Here is a 10247-nt window from a genome sequence, read left to right as displayed (position 1 = left end):
AAGAGATGGGAATACCAGACCACCTGACCTGCCTCTTGAGAAATCTGTATGCAGGTCAGGAAGCCACAGTTAGAACTGGACATGAAACAACAGACTGGTTCCAAATAGGAAAAGGAGTACGTCAAGGCTGTATATTGTCATCCTGCATATTTAACTTATATGCAGAATACATCAGAGAAACGCTGGGCTGGAGGAAGCAGAAGCTGGAATCAAGCTTGCCAGGAGAAATATCAATAACCTCAGATATGCAGATGACACCACCCTTATGGCAGAAAGTGAAGAAGAACTAAAGAGCCTCTTGATGAAAGTGAAAGAGGAGAGTGAGAAAGTTGGCTTAAAGCTCAACATTCAGAAAACTAAGATCATGGCATCCAGTCCTATCACTTCATGGCAAATAGATGGGGAAACAGTGGCTGACTTTATTTTTCTGGGCTCCAAAATCACTGCGGATGGTGATTGCAGCCATGAAATTAAAGATGCTTGCTCCTTGGAAGGAAAGTTATGAGCAACCTAGACAGCATATTAAAAAGCACAGACATTACTTTATCAACAAAGGTCCGTCTAGTCAAGGCTATGGTTTTTCCAGTGGTCATGTATGGATGTGAGAGGTGGACTATAAAGAAAGCTAAGCACCGAAGAATTGATGTTTTTGAACTGTGGTGTTGGAGAAGACTCTTGAGAGTCCCTTGGACTGCAAGGAGATCCAACCAGTCCATCCTAAAGGAGATCAGTCCTGGGTGTTCACTGGAGGGACTGATGTTGAAGCTGAAACTCCAGTACTTTGGGCACCTGATGCAGAGAGCTGACTCATTTGAAAATACTCTGATGCTGGGAAAGATTGAGGGCCAGAGGAGAAGGGGATGGCAGAGGATAAGATGGCTGGATGGCATCACCAACACAATTGACATGAGTTTGGGTGGACTCCGGGAGTTGGTGATGCACAGGGAGGCCTGGTGTGCTGCGATTCATGGGGTCACAAAGAGTCGGACAGGACTGAGCGACTGAACTGAACTGAGATGGGGCCCCCATGGAATCGCAAAGGTTCATACAGACGGAAGGAGAATTGGTGTCAGAATAATGTGTTGTGAGAATAACTTGATCAGCTGTAATTATCTTTGAAGATGACAGGGGCCTATGAGAGTAGAAAGTGGGCATCTTCTAGAGGCTGGACAAGGCAAAGAAAGAGATTTTCTCTTAGCATCTCCATGAAGAATCACCACAACCCAACTGTCACTTTGATTTTTGCCCAGGGAGTTGCATCTTGGACTTCTGATCTCCAGAGTCATAAAATAATAAATGTTTGTTGTTTTAAGCCACAAAGTGTGTAGTAACAGGTTATAGGAGCAACAGGAAACTCCTACAGTGGACAGCAGTGGATAAAGAATATTTAAAGTCAGTGTGCAGGACGAGTAGTGTCAGCTGTTCCAAGAAAGGACAGGTTTTCCTGGAAGTTAACTGGGTGCTGAGTTCAAGATTCTCCCTCCAGGCTAGTCACCTTCCCTCTTAAGCCAAATGCACTTCAAGAATCAAGTTCCTCCACTCCTTGGTCTCTGGTCTGAAAAGCAAGCTGGTTGCTTCTCTAGCCTCCGCACTCCCTGCCCTCAGGTCTAACCCAGTCTTATCCAGTAAGAGAAAACATACAAACCTCATTCTTCAGGCAAACACATTATCTTTCTATCCCTTATTTTGGTCATCAGCTTCTTCAGAATCTTCAACTTTTGTATTCTGTATGGTAAGAAAAGGAAAAACATGGTACCTGGGAGACCATGAGGATGAAGTAAGAAGGTGCACAGAAAATTCACCACATAGAACTTTGAGATATAACTTTTGTCAACTACAAACTAGCACTTGCCATCCACCTTTACAAGGATTAAATGCTGCAGCCACTGATTTTCAACACCCCCTGAAAGGAGTTCAGGGTGGAGAGCAGAAATGAGCCCACTCTGTGCTCTGGGAAAAACTGGCAGAACAAGTCTTCAGATAGTGATGTATTTTCAGGCGCCGATTTTATGACCTGAATATCTCCTAGTACCTAGAAAAGCACTAAAATCCTTCCTGGTGACATGTGATCCTCACGACTAGCAGTAACCTTCTGCAAAGAATCTGCACTGGAATGCATGTACTCTCCCTTCACCAAGACTACACATACACTGACCTTCACCCGTACCTTTGTGGAGCAAGTTCTCAGAGCTATCTGAAATGCTGCCTCCTGAGCTCCTCATTTTGCCCCAAATAATCCTTGAACTCACAACTCTGATGCTGTGCATTTTTTAAAGTTAGCACCCTGAATCTATATGTCTACACTTATAACACATACTTATGGTTTATTTTGTTCCTACAAATATATATTTACATTCATTGTTTTACAACTTATTACTTCTTAAAACAAAATTGGATCAGCAACACAGAGACATTACTTTGCCAACAAAGGTCCGTCAAGTTAAGGCTATGGTTCTTCCAGTAGTCATGTATGGATGTGAGAGTTGGACTGTGAAGAAAGCTGAGCGCCGAAGAATTGATGCTTTTGAACTGTGGTGTTGGAGAAGACTCTTGAGAGTCCCTTGGACTGCAAGGAGATCCAACCAGTCCATTCTAAAGGAGATCAGTCCTGGGTGTTCTTTGGAAGGAATGATGCTAAAGCTGAAACTCCAGTACTTTGGCCACCTCATGCGAAGAGTTGACTCATTGGAAAAGATTCTGATGCTGGGAGGGATTGGGGGTAGGAGGAGAAGGGGACAACAGAGGATGAGATGGCTGGATGGCATCACCGACTCTATGGACGTGAGTTTGGGTGAACTCCTGAGTTTGGGTGAACTCCAGGAGTTGGTGATGGACAGGGAGGCCTGGAGTGCTGTGATTCATGGGGTCGCAAAGAGTCAGACACAACTGAGCGACTGAACTGAACTGAACAGAGGACCACAGAATTACTATTCTTAGCATGTAACCCAGAACAAAGGTTAAGAATGCAAGGAAGCTGGCTAAAGTCGCCTACATCTCAACTGAAGAATAAAGGATCTGCTTCCACTGATTCCTGGGCTCCCTAAGCTGTTGGGAATCATGACATCACTTCTCCTTCAGCATCTGGCCTGCCCATTGGTCGTCTAGGCTGGGGTGGGAGGGGAGATGAGGGGCATGGGACAGGGTGTGGGTTGGAGAAGAGGAACCGCCTTACAGGTCCTGAATGGGGCTGGGCTTATGTAAATTTTGCAGCAGAAGTGGTACAGTAGCGGGCCTGCCACTTTGCCGGCTGTGGAAGTTTTTCCCAGATACTGCTTGGATTTTATTAGAAGAGTTGTTAGGAGTGCCCGAGAGGCGCGGGAAACGATGGGGTGCGGTCGGTGGTGGAAGAGATGGTGGCAATAGCAAAGTGAGCCTGTGCGGACAGTGAATGTGTCTAAGGCTGTGCGGGCGGCGGGCAGAATTACTTCATATTTACCTGGGTCGCAAAGAATCGGACACGACTGAGCTGACTGAACAGAACTGAACTACCTGGCAGGGGAGATACTGTGATCACGAAGGTGGTTCTCCCACGGCGAGGCTCACCCATTGCACTGCGGGTGTGTTGACCTCTGCGATTTCCCCAAACGCGGGAAACTCAACTGCATAATTTGTGGTAGTGGGGGACTGCGTGCGCGCTTTCCCCTGGTAACTATAGTTTCAACGATAAAACTACCTTCTACCATAATGTGGGATTTCTCTGCCGGCTCAGGCAATTTGAAACATCTCCCTGCAATGCAGGAAGCCCTCGGAAAGATTTCCTAGAGAAGGAAATAGCAACCCACTCCAGTAGTCTTGCTTGGGAAACCCCATGGATGGAAGAATTTGGTAGGCTATAGTCCATGAGATCACAAAAAGTAAACACGACTAGTCAAACAAGTTCAGCTCAGTAGTGAATATAGGAAGAAGTAGTGGAGAAGGAAATGGCAACCCACTCCAGTGTTCTTGCCTGGAGAATCCCAGCAGAGCCTGGTGGGCTGCTGTCTCGGGTCACAGAGTCAGACACGACTGAAGCAACTTTGCAGCAGCAGCAGTGAATACACTGCTCCCTCAAGCTATTAACTTTTTATGTTTTGTATTATACATAGAGGTTATGCATTGTTTTTTATATATATACTACAGTAGCTACTTCAGTTCAGTCTTGTCGACTCTGTAGACCCCATGGACTGCATGCAGCACTCCAGGCTTCTCTGTACATCGCCAACTCCCGGTGTTTACTCAGACTTAAGTCTGTTGAATTGGTGATGCCTTCCAGCCATCTTGGAGAAGGAAATGGTAACCCACTCCAGTATTCTTGCCTGGAGAATCCCATGGACGGAGAAGCCTGGTAGGCTACAGTCCACGGGGTCGCAAAGAGTCGGACACGACTGAGGGACTTCACGTTCACGTTCCAGCCATCTCATCCTCTGTCGTCCCCTTCTCCTCCCACCTTCAGTCTTTCCCAGCATCAGGGTCATTTCAGATGAGTCTAGGGGGTACATCAAAGGTTGTATCTTGTCAGCCTGCTTATTTACACGCAGAGTACATCATGTACAAAACTGGGTATGCAGATGACACCATCCGTATTATGCCAGAAAGCAGAAAAAGTGAGAGTGAAAAAAGTTGGCTTAAAACTCAACATGCAAAAGACAAAAATCATGGTATCCGGTCCCATCACTTCATGACAAATAGATGGAGGAAACAAGGGAAACAGTGACAGACTTTCTTTACTTGGCGCCAAAGTCACTGCAGATGGTGACTGCAGCCATGAAATTACAAGACACTCGCCCCTTGGAAGAAAAGCTACTATAAACCTAGACAGCATATTAGAAAGCAGAGACATTAATTTGCCAACAAACGTCTGTCTAGTCAAAGCTATAGTTTTTCCGTGGTCGTGTATGGATGTGAGTTGAATCATAAAGAAGAAGAAAAGTTGCTCAGTCCTATGCGACTCTGTGATCCCGTGGACTGTGACCTACCAGGTTCCTCTGAGGCAAGAGTACTGGAGTGGGTTGTTATTTCCTTCTCCAGAGGCTCTTCCGGAGTTGGGGATTAAACCCAGGTATCCGGCATTGCAGGCAGACACTTTAACCTCTGAGCCACAAGGGAAGCCCAAAGAAAGCTGAGAGCCAAAGACATGATGCTTTTGAACTGTAGTGTTGGAGAAGACTCTTGAGAGACTCTTAGACTGCAAGACTAAACCAGTCAATCCTAAAGGGAATCAGTCCTGAATATTCATTGGAAGGACTGACACTGAAGCTGAATCTCCAATACTTTGGCCACATTATGCGAAGAGCCAACTCACTAGAAAAGACCCTGATCCTGGGAAAGTTGAAGGCAAGAGGGGAAGACGACGACAGAGGACGAGATGGTTGGATGGCATTACCAATTCAGCGGACATAAGTTTGAGTAAGGTCTCGGAGATGGTGAAGGGCGGGGAAGCCTGGCGTTCTGCAGTCCATGGGGTCGAAAAGAGTTGGGCACGACAGAGCGGCTGAACAACAAAACAAACGCATACTTTCCACCGCTCAACGCTTACAGAATTTGGCACATTTGAACAGTCCTGTTACTGCTGTAAATCCTTCTTTGTGCCTAACTTATTTGGGCTCGCAGATCCTCCACCGTCACGGTGCAACGCGTGGGAAGGCGGATCTTTGGCTTCTGGTCGAATTCCGACCAGAGAAACGCCGTGTCGTCGCCCCGCCCCTCCCGCGCCACACGAAGCCGGCGGTGGCCCGCAATTCTACCTTTGGACATGGGGTACCAGACATGGGACAGCCCACGAAGTCCCAAGGGCTCTTCTGAGGACGTTCAGAGTTCCCACGGCAGCAGGAAGAGGACAACTGCAAAGAGCAAAGGGACTTTTTAAAATTTTTCCTGGCGGGAATTTCACCTCAGGGCAGAAAACTCTAGAAATACCAGCAGAGCAGGCGCATTTGAAGGAGGCCTAAAAGCCCCTCCCCGTCGCTCACCCGGAATGGGTTTCCTCTCATTGCACTGCGCCCAAAGCTGTAGAGACGGCCGCTGGCTGGCGAGTCAGGCGCCCGCTGGCGTCGCGGAGGAAGCCTCTCGCGGCGGAGTGACAAGTGCGCCGGGGTGACAGGCGCGCCGGGAGGGAGGGAAGTCCTGGGACCGCGCGGTTGCGAGCCACACGGCTCAGCTGGTGGAGAGCGAGACGGCCGTGTTTCCACGGTGTGATGGCAGCACTTTGGACTGAATCCAGCGATCCGAGTTAGACTCTCCATGGGACCTTTCCCTTTAGGCCGCACGCAGGGTCTTCTACTGGCGCAGCCGGAACTCAGTCTCCTCCTGAAAGCGAACTGCGCCTCCGGTGCGCGCTGAGTGGGCCTACTCTCCCGCCCCAGCGCCCAACTCGTCCTGCTCTCGGGACCAGAACGTCTGGGTCCCGCGGAGGAGGCCCTGGGCCCCCGTGCTCTGCCGCCTCCTCCTCAGCAGTCGAGGTCCGAAACCTGCTGCTTTGAGAAGCACAGGTCCGTGGACCACGGGGAGGTGGGGGACGAGCCCGTGGCGTCCCCGCAGGACCCTGTGGCTCTGCCGGTCAATGGTCATCGGAGGCCCGGCCCCGCCGCCAAAGGGCGCAGCGACCGAAGCACTGCCACCCCCTGTCGGGTCACCCTGGGTCTCGAGGTAAAAGGCAGAAGCTGCGCCCACTGAGTCCTGCCCCACGATGGGGCTTCGGACCGCACGTCTTGTCCCTGTGAATAGTGGTCCCGGGGCTGTGATGTCATTGACCAGCCAGGGTGACAGCTTTCCGGGCGGGGTTCCAGACCTGAATGGGAAGCACTATATTTTATTCAGGTGCCCTATTATTCGCAGTTTTGATTGATCCTATTTCAGTTTATTTCAGAACTTCTCGCTCCTAAGTCTCCTTTGGACACGAAAAACTGCTGTTAGGCTAAGACTTGAACCTTGACTCCAGGAAATCTTGTCCTTTCATCCCAAACTCAGCCAGAAAGAGGAGTCTGGCCGGTGTATTCCAGCGTCTGAGATCAGGGGTTGGCCACCCACGCCTTTGAGACACTTGCAGATCTTATAGTTGGGGCCAGAATAGTGAATATATTCTAGTTAGATTTGAGTTGGAAACAGCATTCACTTTTTTATCATTATATAATTAACTTTTTAAATGTCACTTCTAGACATTGGAAACACGATGTAACTTTGGTGGAACAACCATATAGATGAGAACTATAAAAGAGAATAATTTATATGTACCCTGGAACAGTGACAAAATTTTTTAAAAAGCTGCTTTCCTTAATTGTGTTATTATTGACATTGTTGGTATTTATTCTTATTCCAAATGATGTGGGGAAAAGCAAAGGAGATTGTATGAAATCTTGTATTTCTGTTACTCCCCGTGTCCTTAAAAACAAAAATCCTGGTATACAGAAAAGAGGCAGATGAAAGATAAACATTCAATAAAGCCTGACATTCTGAATTTGAATATATACATTCATACAAAGATGAGTATGCATTTCTTAGCTCTGTCCACTGGAAATGCCTAGAAACAAACCAAATCCAGGAAGCATCTTAAGGTTATAATTTGATTTGGGAATAACATTTTGCACAAAAGGAAACCAGAGATTCTTAGACAAATGACTGAGTCCAGGTCAGGGGCAGAAAATATTCAGGATCAAAGAGATGCACCTTATAGTGTTATCAAGAAAGGTCTCAAATACTATTAGAAACTTTTCAAAAGAGTTGAGGAGCCAGCTTAAAGTCACTTTCACTGTCAAAAGAGAGAGAATTTAAATATTGATAAGAGCTATATTGCAATGAATTGAAATACTTCACTGTGTTTGAATTTTTGAATTCATATTAGCACATAGAGTAAAAAGGAAATAAATGAACTGGTGACCACAGAGGATGCTTGGAGTATTGCTCATTAAGCTGCAGTTTTCTTTACAGAGGGTACCACTGAGTAACTAAACAGTATTTAGTATTTAGGAGAGGTTTCTTTTTATGCAAGTATTCCAGTTAAATACTACATGATGATGGAATATCACCATTTAGTGCCACAGAATCAGTAAATGGATTGAGAGGTCTTGAACTAAAAGGGCTGGTAATACTATTTGAAGAAACACACAGGACTTGATGTGCCTCCTCACAAGAGCGCACACCACTTCTGAAGTAGTCTTGGCAGGCTTGCAAGTGTGAATCTCATCAGTCTCTGTATCAACAGGTCCAAAGTAGGGACCACTAGACATATGGCTGTTGAATAGTTACAAAGTAGTAGGACTGAGGACCTGGATTTTCATTTATAATTCGTGTGACTGTAACCTTAAAAGTTGGAGACATGCACAATATTTTTCTAACAAACACAACTTTAAAACATTGGTAGAATTATATTTCCTTTGTGTGTGTGCTCAGTCACTCAGTTTTATCCAACTCTTTTGGGTCCATGGATCATATCCCACCAGGCACCTCTATCCATGGGATTTCCCAGGCTAGAATACTGGAGTGGGTTGCCATTTCCTATTCCAGAGGATCTTCTTGACCCAGGGATCGAATCTGCATTTCTTGTGTCTCCTGCATTGACGGGCGAGTTCTTGGGAAGCCCCATATTTCCTTTAAGGTATATATAGCATTATCAGCTATGTAGAAGATTATATTTGCATTATTGTGCTCTTATACTTTTTAATTGTCAATGTGGTTACTAGAAAATTTTAAACTACGTGTGTGTGTGACTTGCATTTTCATTACATTACAACACTGCTGTCTATTCTACCACCAAGAAGGAAGTATGAAGGACAGAAACACTTATTAAGGTACACCCTAGTATACAGTTTTGGAGAAGGCAATAGCACCCCATTCCAGTACTCTTGCCTGGAAAATCCCATGGACGGAGGAGCCTGGTAGGCTGCAGTCCTTGGGGTCTCTGAGAGTCAGACACGACTGAGCGACTTCACTTTCACATTCATGCATTGGAGAAGGAAATGACAACCCACTCCAGTGTCCTTGCCTGGAGAATCCCAGGGACAGGAGAGCCTGGTGGGCTGCCGTCTATGGGGTCGCACAGAGTCGGACACAACTGAAGTGATTCAGCAGCAGTATACAGTTTAGACTGTGGGAATGCTACAGAAAAACCAACTCAGTTTCTTCAACAAATGAATGATTTAAAGGGAAAAAAAAGGACAGCAATAGACCAAGAGAGATGGAGAGTGAGTGAGAGAGAGAGAAAGTAAGGAAGGAAGGAAAGAAGAAATTGAAGGTAAGCATACATGTAAGAGACTTAAATGCATTATCTTAGTGATTCCAGTTTGTGGACTCTATTTGGATCCAAAAAAGAATACTAACTTAGAAACAATAATGGAGGAGGGGGAGGGGGGCTTCCCTGGTTAAGAATTTGCCTAGCAATGCAGAGGACACAGGTTTGATCCCTGGTCCAGGAAGATCCCACATGCTGTGGGGCTCCTAAGCCCACAAGCCGCAACAACTGAGCGCATGGGCAGCAACTACTGAAGCCCAAGAAACCAGCAAACGGCAAGAGAGGAGCTCCCCCTCTCCACAGCTGGAGAAGCCCTGCACCAAGCCATAAAGACCCGGGGCAGCCATAAGCAAATAAATTAATTTTAAAAGCCTATGTGATCAAATAAGCTGAAAAAAATGCTGCATTTTAAAAAATGGAAATTTTAAATAGTCTTTTATGATATTAAAGATTTTGAATTAATTTATGATTATAATGCCGTGATGATAATACTTTTAAAAAGAGTTCTCATCGAGAAGAAACATGCTGATATAGATGAAACATGATGTCTGAGATTTCCTTTAAAAAAATAGGAAAAGGTAAGTGCATGGATATAGTAAGACAAGTTCAACCATAAGCTGGTAATTGTAGACCATGCCTGACAAAGCTGGGAGTGTTCTGTTATGTCTACTTTTGTGTACTACCGAAATTTTGGATTTGAAAAAGAATGATAGGAGAACACAGGTCCACCTGAATAATAGCAGCAGAATCTCTCAACATACAATTCTGAGGGCTAGGGACTAACAGAGAGAATCAAGGACACCATTCAAAACCCTGCCCCAAACAACCAGGGACCAGAGAACACTGTGGGCGTGACTTGGTTTGTATTCAGCTAGGTCTGGGAGCCACACAGCAGCAGAGGGATCAACAAAGACCCTGCATATAGAGGAGAGCGCAGCAGGGAGGGAGTACTCCAGACAGAACTCAGGTAAAGTAACTCACAGAAAGAGTAACTCAGAGGGTGTCTGAGACATGATTGGCTCTAGCTCTGGTGACTAGGGAATTG

Source organism: Bison bison, unplaced genomic scaffold (assembly GCF_000754665.1).
Source record: "Bison bison bison isolate TAMUID 2011002044 unplaced genomic scaffold, Bison_UMD1.0 scf7180017862278, whole genome shotgun sequence".
NCBI classification, from domain to species: domain Eukaryota; kingdom Metazoa; phylum Chordata; class Mammalia; order Artiodactyla; family Bovidae; genus Bison; species Bison bison.
Note: the sequence above shows the minus strand (reverse complement) of the source record.